The 22,519-nt window shown below is 43.1% G+C and overlaps 1 protein-coding gene and 1 long non-coding RNA gene across 2 annotated transcripts in view; both read left to right on the top strand.

The window, feature by feature from the left end:
* The first annotated feature begins 1,127 nt into the window (after positions 1–1,127).
* The window catches only part of LOC135973815 (uncharacterized), a 1,510,190-nt gene continuing 1,488,798 nt past the window's right edge, over positions 1,128–22,519 (top strand). Inside the window, exon 1 of the mRNA XM_065558894.1 lies at positions 1,128–1,323. The gene's annotated coding sequence lies outside the window, so the exon portion shown is untranslated. The remainder of the gene's footprint in view (positions 1,324–22,519) is intronic.
* On the top strand, positions 1,511–2,632 carry LOC135973856 (uncharacterized). The gene is made up of 2 exons (XR_010590891.1): positions 1,511–1,603; positions 2,343–2,632. It is a non-coding gene; the product is annotated as an uncharacterized LOC135973856 (long non-coding RNA).

Here is a 22,519-nt window from a genome sequence, read left to right as displayed (position 1 = left end):
TACATCTACTCTGTGATTTCTGATTCATTTAAAAGTGTGATCAAACCTTAGTTTATACTTGTTTTCTGGCTGGCAAAATTTTTAATTTAAATTTGAAAACTAGTAATAATGGGAGACCACCAAACTAATGCCTGACAAACTCCAAAAGGGTTCTGTAGTTCAATTTGGTTTTGATTAGGGACAGATGAATTCTCTTTGCCTAATTTTGGCTTTATGGGGTGATAAGTCCCACTCCAGTGAAAGGTTATTAGTTTCAAGTTTCACTTAGCCTGTAAAAACAGCAGACAGGGGAAAAGTTAAAGAAAACAAGAAGTTGAAGATGAAGCAGAGAGGGGGGAAACTGAAAAAAAATCTAAGCTAAGAAAGGGAGAGAAGGAGAGAGAGACCATTGCTAAGGAAAACACTGATATCGCACGTATGCTTAGTGCTGAGGTGGTTGGTTATTGGTCCGATGAAACACTATTAGCTGATTTAAAAAAAAAGAAAGCAGAGGTAAATCCTGAAATGCTTAAGTCCCGAACACTGGGGAGGAGAGGCTACATCTGCCCAATTCCCCAGCCTCTACCTGGCTCTGTACGTAGCAGTATTAGGAGGGCAAATTTCACCAATTATGTGAAAAATCCTTGGAAAGCTCTTCTAGTGGCTACACTGGTTTGATAACTATCCAAGGCCTTGGCTACACTTGTGAGTTACAGCGCTGTAAAGCCTCCCCCAGCGCTGTAACTCACTCCCTGTCCACACTGACAAGGCATTTGCAGCGCTGTATCTCCGTGGTTGCAGCGCTGCATGTACTCCACCTCTCCGAGAGGAATAGCGAGTATTGCGCTGCCGCTGCAGCGCTGCGGCGCCAGTGTGGCCGCCCAATGCGCTGTGAATGGCCTCCAGAATTATTCGGCAGTATCGCACAATGCCTGTTCTAGCCACTCTGGTCATCAGTTCAAACTCTACGGCCCTGGCCTCAGGTAACCAACCATGTGACCCACCCTTTACATTCCCCGGGAATTTTAAAAATCCCCTTCCTGTTTGCTCAGCCCGGTGTGGTGTGGAGTGCTATCAGCGAATCTTTCCAGGTGACCAGGCCTCCACGTGCCAAGCGAGCCCGAGCATGGAGCAATGGCGAGTTGCTGGACCTCATCAGTGTTTGGGGGGAGGAAGCTGTCCAGTCCCAGCTGCGCTCCAGCCGTAGGAATTACGATACCTTCAGGAAAGTATCAAAGGACATGATGGAAAGGGGCCATGACTGGGACGCCCTGCAGTGCAGGATTAAAGTGAAGGAGCTGCGGAATGCCTACCGCAAAGCCCGTGACACAAACGGCTGCTCGGGTGCTCCCCCCGCGACCTGCCTATTCTACAAAGAGCTGGATGCGATACTTGGGGTTAACCCCACCTCCACTCCGAGCACCACCATGGACACTTCAGAGCTGGTGTGGGGGGGAGGAGGAGGAGGAGGAGGAGGAAAACGGGAATGATGGTGGTGGGCCGGATGGAGACACCTCGGAATCCCTGGAGCCATGCAGCCAGGAGCTCTTCTCGAGCCAGGAGAAAGGTAGCCAGTCGCAGTGGCCGGTACTTGGTGGAGGACAAACAGAAGAGCAGGTTCCCGGTAAGCGGGTTTTTTTGGGGAAGGAATTTTTTCGGTGCAGTGGCCGGTACTTTGTCCTCCACCAACAGAAGAGCAGGTTCCCAGTAAGCGGGTTTTTTTGGGGGAAGGAATTTGTTCGGTGCGGGCTCTTTGGTAGAGGAGGGTTAGGCATGTATGCCTAGATGTGGAATAGTGCATTGATGTGGTTTATCACATTGCGGTAATCAGCCTCGGTAATCTCCTCGAATGTCTCATCCAGAACGTGTGCAATGCGCTTGCGCAGGTTTATCGGGAGAGCCACTGTGGTCCTTGTCCCAGCCAGGCTAACGTGTCCGCGCCACTGTGCCGCGAGGGGCGGGGGGACCATTGCTGCACACAGGCAAGCTGCATATGGGCCAGGGCAGAAGCCGCATTGCAGTAGAAGACCCTCCCTTGCTTCCCAGGTCACCCTCAGCAGCGAGATATCGTCCAGGATGAACTCCTGTGGAAATTGTTGGGACAGTGTTCAGTGTAGGTGCCCCCCTGAAGCTGTTGGCTCTCCCCAAGGCACAGAAACCCAGACGACAGTGCAGCTCTGAAACAATCAGTCCCCATTACTCACCATTTTGAGGCTCCTGTGGGATGTGTGCGCTCTGTTTCGGACGGGAAAATTCTGCTATTGTGTAGACCCTATGGGTTTTCTACTCCTTAAGTGCGGGGGAATCATTACTCTGGTATAAACAATGCTGCCTCTGTTAAATGTTGCATTTTGCCTATACAGCTGCATCAACCTTGAGACCTCAGCCGTCCCTCTTATTGCCTGCTCAGAGACTGCAAAGACTCAGGAAGAGACCGCAAAATGCAAAGATATGCTGCAAGAAGTGATGCGGCAATCTATTAAAGAGAATGAGAAAGCACAGAACTGGAGGGAGAGAGAAAGCAGGATCCGCCAGGAAAACGCAGCGCACCAGCGGCAAAGCACTGATAGGCTCATAAGCATCCTGGAGCGCCAAACAGATGCTATCCAGGAGCTGGTAGCCATGCAGAAAGAGGAACAGTACCGCAAACACCTCCCCCCCCCCTACAGCCCTTGTCCCAAAACTCTTTCCGTTGTGCCCCACTGTCACCTCCAACCCACTTTCCCCAACTTCCGTGTTCTTCACGCCACCCACTGCCTCCAACACCAGTATCTTCACCACCCAGCCCTGAAAATCACAACCCTTACCCTCTCCACTCAACCCCCATCACCATGCAGTATAGCTGTCCTGAAGTGCAGCACTCACTGCACAGCACACCAGACAGGACATATGAGAATCTATGATTGTACTGTTCCCCACTCCACCCCCTTGTTTCTTTTCAATAAATGGATTTTTTGGCTTTGAAAACATTCTTTATTATTGCATAAAGTAAAAGACTCCTTAGCCCAGGAAATAAACAGGCACTGCAAGTCTGCTTGTCTGCTTAGCAAACACTGATTCCTAAAGATTGGAACTACTGCACTTCACTCCCGTGCAGGGCACCAGATATCACTGCTGGTTTTCAGCCTCAAATTGCTCCCTTAAGGCATCCCTAATCCTTGCAGCCCCACGCTGGGCACCCGTAATAGCCCTGCTCTCTGGCTGTGCAAATTCAGCCTCCAGGTGTTGAACCTCAGAGGTCCATGCCTGAGTGAAGCTTTCACCCTTCCCTTCACAAATATCATGGAGGGCACAGCACGCGGATATAACCACAGGGATGCTGTTTTCGGCCAAGTCCAGCTTCCCATACAGAGATCGCCAGCGGGCCTTTAAATGGCGAAAGGCAAACTCCAGTGTCATTCGGCACCGGCTCAGCCTGTAGTTGAACCGTTCCTTGCTGCTGTCAAGGCTCCCTGTGTAGGGTTTCATGAGCCACGGCATTAACGGGTAAGTGGGATCTCCAAGGATCACAATGGGCATTTCAACTTCCCGTACCGTGATCTTCCGCTTTGGGAAAAAAGTCCCAGTCTGCATCTTCCTGAACAGCCAAGTGTTCCGAAAGATGCGTGCGTCATGCACCTTTCTGGGCCAGCCTGTGTTAATGTCAATGAAACGCCCATGGTGATCCACAAGCACCTGGAGAACCATAGAGAAATACCCCTTCTGATTAATGTACTCGGATCCTAGGTGGGTTGGTGTCAGAATAGGAATGTGTGTCCCATCTATCGCCCCTCCACAGTTAGGGAACCCCATTTGTGCAAAGCCATCCACTATTTCCTGCACGTTACCAAGAGTCACGGGTTCTTCTGAGTAGGATATGATTAATGGCCTTGCAAACTTGCATCAACATGATTCCAACGGTCGACTTTCCCACTCCAAACTGGTTTGCGACCAACCGGTAGCTGTCTGGAGTTGCCAGCTTCCAGATTGCAATAGCCACTCGCTTCTCCACTGGCAGGGCAGCTCTCAATCTCGTGTCCTTGCGCCGCAGGGTGGGGGCAAGCTCCTCACACAGTCCCATGAAAGTGGCTTTTCTCATCCAAAAGTTCTGCAGCCACTGCTTGTCATCCCAGACTTCCATGACGATGTGATCCCACCACTCGGTGCTTGTTTCCCGAGCCCAAAAGCGGCATTCCATGGTGCTGAGCATGTCCGTGAATGCCACAAGCAATTTCATGTCGTACGCATTACGCGGCTAGATAGCATCGTCGGATTCCTCACCCTCCCTCTCACTGTCACTTTGGATCTTAAGGAATAGTTCGACAGCCAAACATGACGTGCTGGTGAGACTCGTCAGCATACGCCTCAGCAGTTCGGGCTCCATTTCCCGCAGACAGATCGCGCTGCACAGAAACCATTTAAAGATGGCGCCAAAGGTGGACGGAAACAAAGGGATTTCTGGGATGCGAAGCGATGCATCACGGGGCATTGGGACAGGACCCAGAATCCCCCGCACCCATGCCCCCTTCCCACAACCCATGGCACCAGAATGGGAAAAGGTGCTCTGTGGGATAGTTGCCCATAATGCACCGCTCCCAATAGCGCTGCAATTGCCGCAAATGTGGCCACGACAGTGTGCTGGACAGCTGTCAGTGTGGACAGACTGCAGCGCTTTCTCTACTCAGCTGCACGAAGTCAGGTTTAACTCACAGCGCTGTACATCTGCAAGTGTAGCCAAGGCCCAAGTTAAAGCTGGGAAGTTCCACACATCCCTTGGGTAGAGACAAAGCAGTGCCAGAAATGGTTGATATGGCAGCCACTTGTCTGTCGAGCTCTCCTACAAAACCACATAAAAGCCGCCTCACCCAACTATCCATACAAGATATGCTGCACACAAGTTACCAGGGTGGAGAAGGCCTCACATAAAACATGTATACTCTCAGCCATATTATATCCTTCACCCCTCTGCCTGCCTCCCCAACCGCTCATTACCTGTTGGTAGAGCTCCTCTTTGCTGCAACATGTAGTAGTAGGTGCATGCCCAGCTCTGCTCCCCACAGCAGGCTGGGCCAGGCTCCTGTTATTAGTTTCCTACCCTCCAGAGAACACTGCTTAGACCTGTGGCTCCCACTCATGCTCTGCAGTAAGACCCAGAACAAAGAGAGGGGGGTGCTGGGAGGCAGAAAGTCCCTGCATGACCCAGAGGGAGAAGAACTGGCCTGGCCACTTGCCTCCTACCTACCCAGCAGCAGCAAGAGGAAAAGTCCCCCTGTGATGCCAGTTGGTGGAGTAGGATAGAGATCTGCTTTTCTTCTCTGAATCCCCAGACAAGAGGTCTGAGTACTAGGCAGGTCTAGCTACTACTAGCCCTACAAAAATTGGATGGAGCACTCTTCCCTCTCAAAAACCATCTCTTCAGAAAGAACAGGAGTACTTGTGGCACCTTAGAGACTAACATTTATTAGAGCATAAGCTTTCGTGGGCTACAGCCCACTTCTTCGGATGCATATAGAATGGAACATATATTGAGGAGATATATATACACACATACAGAGAGTATGAACAGGTAGGAGTTGTCTTACCAACTCTGAGACGCCAATTAAGTAAGAGGAAAAAAACTTTTGAAGTGATAATCAAGATAGACCAGTACAGACAGTTTGATAAGAAGTGTGAGAATACTTACAAGGGGAGATAGATTCAATGTTTGTAATGGCTCAGCCATTCCCAGTCCTTATTCAATCCTAAATTGATTGTATCTAGTTTGCATATCAATTCCAGCTCAGCAGTCTCTCGTTGGAGTCTGTTTTTGAAGCTTTTCTGTTGTAAAATAGCCACCCGCAGGTCTGTCATTGAATGACCAGACAGGTTAAAGTGTTCTCCCACTGGTTTTTGAGTATTATGATTCCTGATGTCAGATTTGTGTCCATTAATTCTTTTGTGTAGAGACTGTCCAGTTTGGCCAATGTACATGGCAGAGGGGCATTGCTGGCATATAAGGAGCTAATAGAGGAGGTATCTGAGCCTCTAGCTATTATCTCTGGAAAATCATGGGAGACGGGAGAGATTCCAGAAGACTGGAAAAGGGCAAATATAGTGCCCATCTATAAAAAGGGAAACAAAAACAACCAGGAAACTACAGACCAGTTAGTTTAACTTCTGTGCCAAGGAAGATAATGGAGCAAGTCATTAAAGAAATCATCTGCAAACACTTGGAAGGTGGTAAGGTGATAGGGAATAGCCAGCATGGATTTGTAAAGAACAAATCGTGTAAAATCAATCTGATAGCTTTCTTTGATAGGATAACGAGTCTTGTGGATAAGGGAGAAGCTGTGGATGTGGTATACCTAGACTTTAGTAAGGCATTTGATACGGTCTCGCATGATATTCTTATCGATAAACTAGGCAAATACAATTTAGATGGGGCTACTATAAGGTGGGTGCATAACTGGCTGGATAACTGTACTCAGAGAGTTGTTATTAATGGTTCCCAATCCTGCTGGAAAGGCATAACAAGTGGGGTTCCACCGGGGTCTGTTTTGGGACCGGCTCTGTTCAATATCTTCATTAACGACTTAGATATTGGCATAGAAAGTACGCTTATTAAGTTTGCAGATGATACCAAACTGGGAGGGATGGCAACTGCTTTGGAGGACAGGGTCATAATTCAAAATGATCTGGACAAATTGGAGAAATGGTCTGAGTTAAACAGGATGAAGTTTAACAAAGACAAATGCAAAGTGCTCCACTTAGGAAGAAAAAATCAGTTTCACACATACAGAATGGGAAAAGACTGTCTAGGAAGGAGTACGGCAGAAAGGGATCTAGGGGTTATAGTGGACCACAAGCTAAATATGAGTCAACAGTGTAATGCTGTTGCAAAAAAAGCAAACATGATTCTGGGATGTATTAACAGGTGTGTTGTGAGCAAGACACGAGAAGTCATTCTTCCGCTCTACTCTGCTCTGGTTAGGCCTCAGCTGGAGTATTGTGTCCGATTCTGGGCACCGCATTTCAAGAAAGATGTGGAGAAATTGGAGAGGGTACAGAGAAGAGCAACAAGAATGATTAAAGGTCTTGAGAACATGACCTACGAAGGAAGGCTGAAAGAATTGGGTTTGTTTAGTTTGGAAAAGAGAAGACTGAGAGGGGACATGATAGCAGTTTTCAGGTATCTAAAAGGGTGTCATAAGGAGGAGGGAGAAAACTTGTTCACCTTAGCCTCTAAGGATAGAACAAGAAGCAATGGGCTTAAACTGCAGCAAGGGAGGTCTAGATTGGATATTAGGAAAAAGTTCCTAACTGTCAGGGTGGTTAAACACTGGAATAAATTGCCTAGGGAGGTTGTGGAATCTCCATCTTTGGAGATATTTAAGAATAGGTTAGATAAACGTCTATCAGGGATGGTCTAGACAGTATTTGGTCCTGCCATGGGCAGGGGACTGGACTCAATGACCTCTCGAGGTCCCTTCCAGTCCTAGAATCTATGAATTTATGATGGCATATATCGCATTGGTAGATGTGCAGGTGAACGAGCCCCTGATGACATAGCTGATGTGATTAGGTCCTATGATGTCACTTGAATAGATATGTGGAGAGAGTTGGCATCGGGCTTTGTTGCAAGGATAGGTTCCTGGGTCAGTGTTTTTGTTCAGTGATGTGTGGTTGCTGGTGAGTATTTGCTTCAGGTTGGGGGATTGTCTGTAAGCGAGGACAGGTCTGTCTCCCAAGATCTGAGAGAGTGAGGGATCATCTTTCAGGATAGGTTGTAGATCTTTGATGATGCGCTGGAGAGGTTTTAGTTGGGGGCTGAAGGTGACGGCTAGTGGTGTTCTGTTATTTTCTTTGTTGGGCCTGTCTCGTAGGAGGTGACTTCTGGGTACTCGTCTGGCTCTATCAATCTGTTTTTTCACTTCAGCAGGTGGGTATTGTAGTTTTAAGAATGCTTGATAGAGATCTTGTAGGTGCTTGTCTCTGTCTGAGGGATTAGAGCAAATGCGGTTATATCTTAGAGCTTGGGTGTAGACAATCTATCGTGTGGTGTGTCCTGGATGGAAGCTGGAGGCATGTAGGTAAGTATAGCGGTCAGTAGGTTTCCGGTATAGGGTGGTATTTATGTGACCATCGCTTATTAGCACAGTAGTGTCCAGGAAATGGACCGCTTGTGTGGATTGATCTAGGCTGAGGTTGATGGTGGGATGGAAATTATTGAAATCATGGTGGAATTCCTCAAGGGCTTCTTTTCCATGGGTCCAGATGATGAAGATGTCATCAATGTAGCGCAAGCAGAGTAGGGGCATTAGGGGACGAGAGCTAAGGAAGTGTTGTTCTAAGTCAGCCATAAAAATGTTGGCATACTGTGGGGCCATGCGGGTACCCATAGCAGTGCCACTGACTTGAAGGTATATATTGTCCCCAAATGTGAAATAGTTGCAGGTGAGGACAAAGTCACAAAGTTCAGCCACCAGGTTAGCTGTGATATTATCGGGGATACTGTTCCTGATAGCTTGTAGTCCATTTTTATGGGGAATATTGGTGCAGAGGGCTTCTACATCCATAGTGGCCAGGATGGTGTTTTCTGGAAGATCACCGATGGATTATAGTTTCCCCAGGAAGTCAGTGGTGTCTCGAAGATAGCTGGGAGTGCTGGTAGCGTAGGGCCTGAGGAGAGAGTCCACATAACCAGACAAGCCTGCTGTTAGGGTGCCTATGCCTGAGATGATGGGGCATCCAGGATTTCCAGGTTTATGGATCTTGGGTAGCAAATAGAATACCCCTGATCGGGGTTCTAGGCATCTGTCTGTACAGATTTGTTCCTGTGCTTTGTCAGGGAGTTTTTTTAGCAGATGGTGTAGTTTCTTTAGGTAATCCTCAGTGGGATCAGAGGATAATGGCCTGTAGAATGTGGTGTTAGAGAGCTGTCTAGCAGCCTCTTGGTCATATTCCAATTTATTCATGATGACGACAGCACCTCCTTTGTCAACCTTTTTGATTATGATGTCAGAGTTGTTTCTGAGGCTGTAGATGGTGTTGTGTTCAGCATGGCTGAGGTTATGGGGCAAGTGATGTTGCTTTTCCACAATTTCAGCCTTTGCACGTTGACGGAAGCAATCTATGTAGAAGTCCAGTCTGTTGTTTCGACCGTCCGGAGGAGTCCACGCAGAATCCTTTTTTTTTGTAGTGCTGGTAGGTTAGTATGTTGTTCAGAGGTATGTTGGAAATATTCTTTGAGTTGGAGACATCGAAAGTAGGATTCTAGGTCACCGCAGAACTGTATCATGTTCGTGGGTCTGGAGGGACAAAAGGAGAGGCCCCAAGATAGGACAGACTCTTCTGCTGGGCTAAGAGTGTAGCTGGAAAGATTAACAATATTGTTGGGTGGGTTAAGGGAACTACTGTTGTGGCTCCTTGTGGCATGTAGCAGTTTAGATAGTTTAGTGTCCATTTTCCTTTGCAGAGAGGCAAAGTTTGTGTTGTAAATGGCTTGTCTAGTTTTTGTAAAGTCTATCCATGAGGAAGTTTGTGTGGAAGATTGGTTTTTTATGAGCGTATCCAGTTTTGAGAGCTCATTCTTAATCTTTCCCTGTTTGCTGTATAGGATGCTGATCAGGTGGTTTCGCAGTTTCTTTGAGAATGTGTGACACAGTCTCTCAGGATAGTCTGTGTGATATGTAGATTGTAATGGATTTTACACCTTTAGTCCTTTTGCTATGATGTCCATCTGCTTGCATTTGGAAAGGAAGATGATGTCTGTCTGTATCTGTACGAGTTTTTTCATGAAGTTGATGGATTTCCACTCCATACGGCTAAATGCAGTGCCTTGCATAATGACAGGTTTCAGAGTAGCAGCCGTGTTAGTCTGTATCCGCAAAAAGAACAGGAGTACTTGTGGCACCTTAGAGACTAACATGTATTAGAGCATAAGCTTTCGTGGGCTACAGCCCACTTCTTCAGATGCATATAGAATGGAACATATATTGAGGAGATATATATACACACATACAGAGTGCATGAACAGGTGGGAGTTTGTCTTACCAACTCTTCAGAGTTTCCTGTACACCTCCAAGAACCTGACTGAGATTATTCAATCCCCCAAAGTCCTGCCTCTTTGCTAGCTGGAGACTAGGTGGTGCCTATAGATCCTGTCTCAGGTGTTTTATATATTTCTAGTGCTCTGTGACCCTTGCATTTTGTCAGATACGGAGCTCACATTTTTTTTAAATTAAAGGTTGCCTCAACATAGGCCTCCGTCATTATTGTTGCTTGAGGCACCTCTTTTTACAGAAAAGAGCATTTAATGATGAACAATGAGGTCCATGAAATGTGACACTGATATATATCTTACATGGAAGAAATACACCAGGCAGAGAGCAGGTATACTACTGAAGTCACATGAAAGGTCTCTCAAGCAATTCATTTTTACAATTAAAGCAAATATGCTCAAAATAAAAGCACGTAAAGCTATCACTATCTGATCCTGCCCCATTAGTGTCAATAGGAATCTTGCCATTAATGTCATGGGACCAGGATGGGGACTAAAATGATCAGACACAGGGCCTCATGTTTCCCTCCGTATATAAAGGAGAACCTGTGCCTGAAATGGAAAGATGGGGAATCCTACCTCAGTGGCATGCTGTGTCCTTTCCTCAAAACACATGGAAGGCCCTCTGCAGAGCTCCTGTGCAATTTCAACTCAGGGGCAGAGAGGAGGAGGAGGGGTTGGGGTTCCTCCAGGTTGGCCTCATGAACCCACTGCAAATTAATATGCCTGAGGCAATATTCACATGCACTGGTCCCCCTCATCACCTAGGGAAAGAGGATGAGTTACAGGGGCAGCCTCAGAAGGGGGAGCCTCTGGACGTACTGCTACTACACAAGCTGGGAAGTGCAGAGGTCAATGGGACAGCAGCACACACGTGTCAGAAGAGAGAGGTAAGGACTATTGTCCTTACCCCTTGCCTCTGATGGATCCCTTAAGGTAACTGTATAGCTCAGGTTATCTGTGTGTTATGGGAGTGGCGTAATTCAGACCCTGAGAAGCCAGAAGTGAGGGGTGGCAATAAAAACCAAGGGAATAAGAAGAACATTAAAGTAGCCCTTGCCCATTTCTAACTTACACCTTCATTTAAGGCTCAGTGGCATTAACTGGCTTCCAGCTCAATGGTCTATGTCAACTTAGACTCCCTTGCACATTAGTAAGAAGCCCTAGAGGAACATAACTGAGTAAAAGGAAGTCTAACTTATACCATCTCACCCAGCTTCTCTGACAACTCCTCTGAACTAAATTCTAAGAACATAAGAATGGCCATACTGGGTCAGACCAATGGTCCATCTAGCTAAGTATCCTGCCTTCCAACAGTGGCCAATGCCAGGTGCTTCAGAGGAAATGAACAGAACAGACAAGTGATCCATCCCCTGTTGTCCACTCCCAGCTTTTGGCAATCAGAGGCTAGGAACACTCAGAGCATAGGGTTGCATCCCTAACCATCTTGGCCAGTAGCCATCGATGGACCTATCCTCCATGAACTTACTAGTTCTTTTTTGAACCCTTTTATAGTTTTGGCCTTCAAACATCCTCTGCAACAAGTTCCACAGGTTGACTATGCTTTGTGTGAAGAAGTACTCCCTTTTGTTTGTTTTAAACCTGCTGCCTATTCATTTCATTGGGTGACCCCTGGTTCTTATGTTATGTGAAGGGTAAATAACACTTCCTTATTCAGTTTCTCCACACCATTCAAGATTTTATAGACTTCAATCATATTCTCTCTTCATTGTCTCTTTTCCAAGCTACTCTTATTAATCTCCCCTCATACAGAAAATGTTTCATATCCTTAATGATTTGTGTTGCATTTCTCTGTTCCTTTTCTAATTTTAATGTATCTTTTTTGAGATTGGGGCGACCAGAACCGCACACAGTATTCAAAGTGTGGCTGTACCATGGATTTAAAAACTGGCATTATGATATTTTCTGTTTTATTATCTATCCCTTTCCTAATGGTTCCTAACATTGTGTTAGATTTTTTGACTGTTGCTGCACATTGAGCAGATGTTTTCAGAGAACTATCCACAATGACTCCAATATCTCTTTCTTGAGTTAATTTAGAACCCATCATTTTGTATGTATAATAGGGATTACGTTTTCCAGTGTGCATTACGTTTTTGCATTCATCAACATTGAATTACATCTGCCATTTTGTTGCCAAGTCACCCAGTTTTGTGAGATCGCTATGTAATTCTTTACAGTCTCTTTGGACTTAAGTATCTTGAGTAATTTTATATCATCTGCAAATTTTGCCACCTCGCTGTTTACCCCTTTTTGCAGATCATTTATGAATACATTGATCTTAAATATTTAATCCTTGCTGAATTTTCTGTTTATTTGCTTTTTTTCATCATTTGTGGTTAAATACTTTTTGGAATCCACTTAACTAGAGACAGACCCAAACCAAACTCTTGATCCAAACACATCCAAACTTTGAAGATTTAGCAACATCTTAGACTTGTATATATAGTCTTTTGTCTGGTGAAAAAATTTCCCTGGAACCTAACCACCCCCCCCCCCATTTATATTTATTCTTATAGGGAAATTGGAGTCGCTTAACATTGTTTCGCTTAAAGTCGCATTTTTTCAGGAACATAAGTACAACATTAAGCGAGGAGTTACTATACATGCTCTTGAACTTTTGTTCTCTCTTCTTGTTCCTTAATCTTAAATAAATAGTTCAGGACTGATTATTCTTTGTGTATGAAAAGATACAACAGCATTTGAGGAGGATAACCTGATTTGGGACACCCCTCCTTTCTGTACACGCATTCTCTACAATTATTGCTAGATTCTGATGGAGAGCACTGACGTTGATGTCCATAAATTATTTCAGCGTTGCCAACGCTCAGTTTTATCGTAAGTCTCATAATGATTGGTGTTTTACTTGAAGCCCCAGTTCCTAGAATCATGAGAATTTCAGCTTTCCTGATTTTAAGGGTATATTTCTAGCCCTCATGGGTATGGAGAAAAGGTTGAGAATGTACCCAAGTGCACCCTAAAGATTCAAAAACTAGAAGGCAAAGAGAGTTGAACCCAGTATTTATTAGTAGTATTTTAAATCTCATTATTTTAAAGATAATCTCACAATTGTGGGGGGGCTTGACTCAAATTCTGAATGCTATGGGTTAGCATTACAGTTACTTAACTTTTAAAAATTAAGATCATACCGCACCAAAAACCAGAACACACAGAACCATTGCTTAGAAGTTCATATGCTTTGTCCAAGATAAGGGGACAAAGGCTCTCTTCAGCAGAGAAGTTGACCGCAAATAAGTCTCAGAATTTTCTGAACTGAAGGCTCAGACACCACTTCCCTTCCCTTCTGCCTTTAAAACTAACCCAAGGCTTTCTTTGATGTTTTGACAAAGGTTAGCTCCTGCCGAAATTAGCCGCTCCACTGAAGCTGTCTGAACGATTGCTATGGTCCCGTTAAAGACTGTCTAAAACGGCTGCTATTGCAGCCGCCTTTAAGATGTCTGCTGTGGGTTCTCTGTCTCTAGCTACAGCCTCACTCACTGACCTTTATTCAGCTCAAAGTCTTTAGCTTCCCCTTCACTTATATTGTCATTCTTCTTTCCTTGGCAGGCTCTTTTGCTTTCACTTCCATTTCTTAAGCTTGCTATCGCCATTTGCATGAGTGTGTGAATAGACCTGAGTTCTCCTACCAGTCCCCAAAGGAGATAACCTTTTTTAAATCCCAGGCTATATTATGGCACTGAATTCACTTTAAGTAAATTTCTTACATTGCCTATGAGTGCAGATGAAAACTCAAATGCTATTTCCTCTTCTTAGGATGAAATTTGCTAGCAGATAAATTCTCACAGGCTTTTGAAGTCCTTTCAGTCATGTGACCACACTACTCTATGCCTATCAGATCTCATTACTTTATGTTTGTTACCTGTCAACCCAAAACATCACCTTTCAGTTACTTCTACCCTATCAAAAAAAATGAAATGCCCTAACAAAAGTTTGCAATCTCTCTTGAAAATCGCTACTATATCATAGTAGTAGAAGGTAGCAATCTTTGTACTCACACTCAATGTTCCTGTCGTTTTAATGATGGGGGTGATTCTTGGAAATACAGACCAGAGAGCCTTATTTCATTATCAGGTATATTGGCTGAGATGGTTATCACAGACAGAAGGATAAAACAGCTCGGTGAACAGGATACAAAAAAGGACAAACAAGCATAGCTTCTGAAAAGGAAAACTGAACTTACTTCTCCAACTATCATTCTTTGAGCAAGTCAATATCAGGCTGTTAAAAAGCTTTTCACAAAATCCCTCACAAGTCATCATGGTATGAGAGGTCAAGTTCCATCATGGATTAGAAACTAACTAAGAGACAAAAAAATAAGGGTTGGAATAAGTGATCAGTTTTCAGCAAGGCAAAAGGTTAACAGCGGGGAACCCCAAGATTCTATGGTAGATCTTATGGTGTTTAATAGATCAAAGAATGTACTGAAGGGGGTGAATTCTGAGATGTCAGCATTTGCAGAGGGCATTAAACTAGAGAAAAGACTGAGGAACTTCAGTGAACAAAAGTAGGTAAATGGTAATAATGATAGCAACAAAATTCATTATTGGTAAGTGCCCGGTAATGCACATTAGAAGGAATAATAATTACTCGTACACGTTTCTAGGTTACAAATTAACTGATAACCCAACAGAAAGGCCTAGGGGTCATTGTGTACAGCTCTATGAAAACTGCTCAATGTGCAGCAATGGTCAAAACAGCAATCAAGATGATGCAATGCACAGGGAGCAGGATAGACAATAATGCTGAAAATGCTACAGTGACATCATATAAATCTATGGGGTGCCTTTCATCCCTGGAATATTGTGTGGAGTTCTCATCATTCCATTTCAAAAATAGATAACAGACATAGAGGTTCAGGGGGCAAAAATTATTCTATATGAAGAAAGAATGAGAAAATTGGGACTATTTCGTTTCAGAAGAGAAATAAAAAGGGTCATGATAAAGGCATACAAAATAATAAAGGACATGGGGAAGGTAGAAAAGGGGCTCCTCTTTATCTGTTCTTAAAAGAACAAGACCACATCCACTGAAATGAATAGCAACACAGTTAAAACTGGAAAAAGGAAACATTGTAATGTATTGAGCTTACTGAAGGATGTATCAGTTAGTCCAAGAATTTAGCAGAATTCAGAAAGGATTAGATGTTTATATGGATAAAGAAAATGTCAACAGTTCCATTATACAAGATAAAAATAGGGGCTTTGTTTTTCTGAAAGGAAAACACAGCTTTTGCATACCTCGACCTTGACAATCAAACCAAACTTGTTAGCTAAATTAATGAATGACATTACAATCCCTTAATGCCAACGGCACTGAAATATGTGAAATGAAAAAAACAAAACAAAAAGCCACCAAGACAGACGACCAAGTAAACAACAGCATCTCAGAACAAGCCTAAATTAGATAGTTGTTTCCAAATTATGGGCCAAAGCTAAATGTAATGTAAGCAGCTGCAATACCACAGAAGTCAAAGGAGTTCAACCTGCTTGCACCAGGTTAGCACTTGTTTCATTCAGAATTCATAGAAAGGGGATGCATATGATTTCAGGATGTGTCCTCTATTCTCAATAAGATTTGGTATATATTTTAGGAATGCTCTGGAAAATATGACAGGTAATTGGCCTCACAACTGCCAGGTTTTCAGATCCCAACAGCAACTTCCTTCTAATTGCATTGAGGCCCATTTCTCTATTCCAAAGCCCAGAGGCCTGTAATTGTGCAATAACCTAAAGGCAGCAGATGTTGATTTATCTTGCCTCCCTCTCCCCCCCACCGTGTTTAAAAACAGGACATGATTTCTCTAAAATTATGTGGGTTTCATCAAAATGATTCAGTGTGATCTGAAACACAGCCTCCTGTAACTTCTTTAGTTTGAGCTAGTTAACAATCCCACTGTATGGAATATGCTGCTTTTCTCTGCAATTTGTTCAGAACTGAAACTCACTGCAGTTATAGCCTCATTCATTATGATCCAAATCCTACCCTCACTGTGCATCCCAAGCTGCTAGTTATGTGCTAGAGCAGTGGCTCTTAACCCGGGGTACATGTCCCCCAATGGGTACACAGAGGTCTTCCAGGGGGTACATCAACTCATCTAGATATTTGCCTAGTTTTACAACAGGCTACATGAAAAGCACTAGCGAAATCAGTGCAAACTAAAATGTCATACAATGACTTGTTCATACTGCTCCCTATACTATAAATTATATACTATACACCAGGGGTTGGCAACGTTTGGCACGCGGCTCGCCAGGGTAAGCACCCTGGCGGGCCGGGCCAGTTTATTTACCTGCTGACGTGGCAGGTTCGGCTGATCGCGGCCCTCACTCGCCATGGTTCGCGGTCCCGGGCCAATGGGGGCGGCGAGAAGCGGCGTGGGCGAGGGATGTGCTGGCCACGGCTTCCCGCTGCCCCCATTGGCCCGGGACAGTGAACCGCGGCCAGTGGGGGCCACGATCGGCCGAACCTGCCGCATCAGCAGGTAAACAAACTGGCCCGGGCCGCCAGGGTGCTTACCCTGGCGAGCCGCGTGCCAAACGTTGCCGACCCCTGCTATACACAGTACTATATACTGTAAATACCATATTTATATTCCAATCAATTTATTTTATAATTATATGGTAACAATGAGAAAGTAAGCAATGTTTCAATAATAATGTGCTGTGACACTTCTGTACTTTTATGTCTGATTTTGTAAGCAAGTAGCTTTTAAGTGAGGCGAAAGAGGACAAAGTAGAAATCCGACCTACACATTCAACACCAGATCTCTGCTGCTCAGGGGCTACCAAAGGGCTGTGCTCCAACACCTTTTCTCCTCCTATCTCATGATAATGTATTAATTCCACAGCAATAGGGCTCTTTGCATCTGCAGAAGATAGGGTGCCCAGACAGCAAGTATGAAAAATCAGGACAGAGTGTGGGGGGTAATAGGCTCCTATATAAGAAAAAGCCCCAAATATCAGGACTGTCCCTATAAAATTGGGACATCTGATCACCCTAGCAGAAGAGGAGTTGGTTTTCCTCCTAAACACTCCTTCTGCTCCAGTTGGAAACCATCTGACAGCCAGAGCAGATCACAGAGTGCTGGTGTAGTGTATTCTCAGCAAGACATTCCACTTCACAAGGGAGCCACTGCCTCCTGCACTAGCCTCAATTTCTGAGTTAGTTTAAGGCATAGGCCCATGTATAGTGCATTGCTGGAGACATGTATGACTAATGTGTGGGTTGGTTAATGCATAGTGTGATGGCATACTAATATTTGCAGCTATTTAGTAACTGGCTAATAAAAAATCCTCCAAGCTATCCAACAGTATGACATATTATCTAACCTTACAAGGCCAATCTTATAACATTCAACTGTAGTACATTTCTCCATCTTACTTAAAGACGAGGGGCACTGGAACAAGGATTCTGCGTAATACTGTATATTACACTTCTGAATTAACAAAATAAATACATGTTAGCGTTTAAAAACAAACATACAACTCAATATAGAACACCTGGAGAAACATTGGAGAAAGACAAAGGAAGGATGATCTAGTGGGTTATATTTAGATCATAAACACTTCTGAGCAGAGACCATTTCCTACTATGTGTTTGTACAGCACCCAACATGAGGCCCTGATCTCAGTTGAGATCTCCAGGTGCTACTTGTATTTAATAAATATTTAATAAAGAAAATTGTGATTAAACTGTGTTCAATCAGAGAGAAACGTGGCTTTTTATTCATTATCTTTAATATCAAATAAAGAACACCATTCTTATTCACTTCAAGACATTTTATTCATATGGGTTTTTAGACTTATAATTTAATCATATGACGATTTTCTCTGCCACTTAAGATGATTTAAGTTTAGATTCAAATTTAAACAGCTTCAAGATATGTTTATATTCACTGTCAATGAACAGTTTAACTAATGCACTATTTATTTTTGTCTGTCTCATGTAATGATGGCAGGTGAAGGGGATGAAAACTGTTTTCACATTAATTATAAATACCCCATTACAAAGGCAGACAGTGTCTTTACATTTCAAGGTCCTTAGATCTTTCCAGGCCTATAACCCAGAAATTGTAACTTTCTTTTTGCCGCTTCAAGCCTTAGAAAACTAATCTTTCCTGCTTTCTTTTCTTATATAGCCTCCAATCACTCAAACAAAATTGTTTTCTTTTATTTTCTTCTTCATCACTTACGGTACCTGTTGGTTCCATTGAACTTAGATCCATGACTAGGACATATTATCTAACCTTACAAGGCCAATTTTCTCAAGTTCCTTTCCCTTTTGGAAAGCCAAATCCATTCTTAGCTGTTCTTCATTTCAAGAGGCTTAAATATGGGTATAATACAAAAATAATAATAAAATATGTCTCAACAGATGTGCTGAACGAATACTCTGAAAGCATTTAATCCCTTCTGTTATAAATCTAACATGTAGTGTTTCTGATTTCATTGGTTTCCTCCAAGCAGTCAAGGCTGAAGTTTAATCAGCATGACTAAGGGAAATACATGCTCAAGAATGATGGAGTTAGCAAGGTGGTTTTTTTATGCAAATGACAGTGTAACCTCTATCATCATTCCTATCAAAGACATACATTTGATACTTGAAAGAGAGATTTCCTAAGTCCTTTGTAGTTTCATTTAAACAGAAGACATAAGAATGAAGGACAAAAAGCATGTGGATGTTGATTCTTTATAAGAAACACATGATCCACATTGTGAATACCTGTTCAGCCATTTAAATTCCAGTGTTCATTGTGTCCATCTGAAAGAAAGTTTTGCTCTGATCCATACTGCCCTAAGTCTTACAATGTTGGGTGAAATCCTTTGCAGCTACATTTATGTTCGTCCAAGATAAAGGCAGTGTGTGCTGCTGATTATTCTTCATCCACAGAAATTTTTCTTTTAACCATATTAGAAGGGCTGCGTGGGCCAAACCTGCCCCAGCATGTCACCCTGCAGAGGATTATTTTTGCATATAGTCATAAGATATCACATATGGCCTGGAGAATTACCTCCTTAAGATATAGCATTTTGGGTTGTTGGTTTTTTGCTTTGTTCAGTTTTATGCATTAGATAGGATCTGAACTTTGGGTTTCATTTAGTTATTCTCAAAATCAACATGTATTGCAATTTGCATTATCTCTTGGTGCTTTGAAGATTTCACTTACAAAAATTCTGAGTCAGCCAGTGCATCTCTGAAAGCTGTTTACATAATTGATTACATGATCTACTCCTCATCTTAGTTAAAATCAAAGGCCTGGCCCTGGGGTAATTTTATTTAGAGATGTACTGGAGCAGGGCTACGCACTTACTCTAACAGACAATAGAACACACCCTTTCAGTAACTAGAAATATTTAACCTGAATAGTTGTGGCAGTATCTCACTTCTTTGACACTCAGCTGGCACTCAGTCATCAAAAGCACTACTTCTATCTCCAGCCAGTAAGAAGGCTCCATCTATTCCACTCAAATGACAACCTGGCTACAGGATTCTTTGCATGTGTAATGCGCTCTACTTAAATATGGACAAACACACTTATGGGGAAGCTGTGCAGCAGCCCATCTCCTGAGTAGGATGAACTGAAAAGAATATATTCCACTGGTGCTCTACTACTTATTCTGCAACTCTGTTTACTCCCAGTTCTAATTCAAGGTTTGGTACTGACCTACAAAACTGTGTGTGAGATAGGACCTCTCAAGGGCCTCTTCTGGCACCCACCAGAGCAATTACAAACATCTACCACACTTCCATTAACAAACCCAAGTATTAACTCAAGGAAGCCAGATGAAGAGATCCCTCAATAGCTGGCCAAATCTATATAACAGCTTTCCATTGCTATCTTCATATCACTGCAAAACTCACTTCTTCCTTCGGACTGGGATTAAGGTACCTGAAAATGTAGCACGTTAATAGCTAACTCAAACGGCAGAAGACAGCCCACTGGAGTGGTGGTGCTGTCTTTTTTTGTTTTTTAAATCATCCATGCACTGTACTTAGATACCATTGCACTATGTACTTTAATACCACAAAGGATGGATGAAAATATGACAAAGCACTGTGCATATTTGCCAACAAAATAAATAGAAAAAAATCAGACAAAAAGTGAACAGAAGACAAAAGAAACTACATAATTTAATGATATGCCCTCTGTTTTCCCCTTCGAATCTGGAGCATCTAAGAAAGAAATAGGCAAGAACCATGCCAAAACAAGTCTACAGTATAATATTGGTTATCCGTATATTACCAGAGACAGTGAATAAGTTCGAGTAAACTAGGAAATTTTCAATATGGGGAAATGACTGTTAAATAAAAGAGCTTTGGATAATAGAAGTTGCTCTATATATTTAAAGGTGATTATTGTACAAGGGTGAGACTTTCAAAAGCACAGTGTTTTAGGATTTAGTGATAAACAATGGGATTTGTGCTCCCAAGTCACTTACACCATGTCTGCACTGGGGGGAAAAGTTATACATTTAACATGGGCTAAAATTGTAGTTTTAATGTGTTAGCAGGTAGAGGTATGTGATGTAGCAGCTAGCACATGTTAAAGCTATAACTGGCTATCTTGGCTAGGATTTTAGCATGTATATGTTAAAGCACACTTTTTTCCCTAAAAAAAAAGACAAGACCTTGGGTGCTTTTGAAATTGCACCTTAAATCCTTTTCATTTCACAGAAGCAGTATTTCAGTCTGATGTGATCAAAGGATTTAATTCTCTAGCAAACTGTTCTATGGAAGGCCTAAATTGCAATCGCTTCATTTATAAGCGTAGCTCAAGGGGACTTCTCATGCAAGTGAAATAATCATATTTTGGCCCTTAAAGAACATGGAGAGTGGCCAACAAAGTGGTTTTTATTGTGGTTCAAAGAGAATGACTGAAATTAGAAAAGAAAAGCTGTTTTCTTATTACGATTCCAATATAATGCACAAAAGTATATTTTATCTCTAGGTAAAATTTTGCTTAAATATTGCCCCAAATGATCCTAAAATATTCCCACAAGGTAGACTGAAGATTGCAGCTCCTAAGGGTTGTTGGCAACACTGCCCAGGCAGAAACCCCACTTTTCTTCCATGACTCATCTTTATCCCATTTAAGACTGCAGTCAGGAATGGGTCACATGAATCAGCCACTATAAATCAGAGAATCCCATGAGTAAACTTTATAACACTCCCTGAGTCTTGGGAAACAACATTTGGATCACTTAAAGTGCAATGGACTCTTAGAAAGTGGTACACAGCTACAACTAGCTGTGTCTAATTAAAAAATGCGCAGTCAGTTCAACAATGCTGAGACTATTAATGGGATGTGTCACACCTGAAATTATACCCGTACAACTCTCACGGGTCCTTTGAAGTCACTCATGACACATACCCTGATTGTGAAGATTTGATACTTCACAACGTTAAAACTAGCACTGGGTCAGCATACCTAGGATCACTTAACATAGGAGCCTCCATGCACCAGTGTAAGCCTCCACTTTCCATCTATGGCACCTCTTACTGCAGAAACTCCTTCCCAAGATCCTTTTTGTAACTTGACATTGATCAATCAATACACTTCCTATTTTGGCATTTATTTTCCAGATATTGGAGACATTCTCATCTCCTTGGGCAGAATCAGCCTTTGTTTCCTTAGTATTAACAGCCAGATCAGTTCATGTCAACAACATAGTGAAGACTTGGTAAAAATAGACTGTATATTCAAATGAGCCTAAGGGAATTAGGTGCTTGTTTCCAATGGGATTCAAGTGCCTAACTCTCACACTACTTCATAATATTTCAGCCATGCCGTCTTTGGACTTTCAAAAAAGACCGTGACAATGTTCCCCACAAGTTTATTTGGGAAACAGTGGATACAGGTGAGAGGTAATATACTGTTACGGGGAAAGGCGCTGATAACTAGGGGTCACTGATGTATAAGCACCCAGTATATAGCACTCCATAAAGTCAAAGATGCCTTTCTGAGCTCCCTTTGTGTTGTAGAGCAGCTACACAAAAAGGAGAGCCTTGGACTAGGGGATTCCTAGGTGTAAGGAAAGTAAAGGGTTGAAAGAGGAAAAGAGAGAGCGTATGTTTACGCAGTTGGGTATGATTGAAACTGAGGAGAGACCAGAGAGAGAGAAAGAAGGGAGCAGGCGCTAGACACCTGTTTCTTAGGAGAGAGTAGTCAGGCCTTTCCTGAGCTTTCTGCTTGTGTGCAGTTTGTAACCATCACAGTCAAAGAAATGAAGCCTCTGTACATTTTGTTAATAAACCAATTTCACCCACCGAACACCTGATTCCATGTCATTAATTTCTCCACTAACTTACAAGACACCCAAATTTGCTACTGGCTCAGCAGAGGGGCAACAAAACTCACCTGGATCTGAAACTGGCCAAGAGACCCGAGTGGGAGTAAATGGACGATTTTCCTTATGGCAAAATGCTCCTAACGAGATGCCAGTGAGATATTTATCAATGATCTGGAAACAGGGGGAAAAG

Source organism: Chrysemys picta, chromosome 10, assembly GCF_011386835.1.
Source record: "Chrysemys picta bellii isolate R12L10 chromosome 10, ASM1138683v2, whole genome shotgun sequence".
NCBI lineage: Eukaryota > Metazoa > Chordata > Testudines > Emydidae > Chrysemys > Chrysemys picta.
This window is presented reverse-complemented; position numbering and strand designations above follow the sequence as displayed.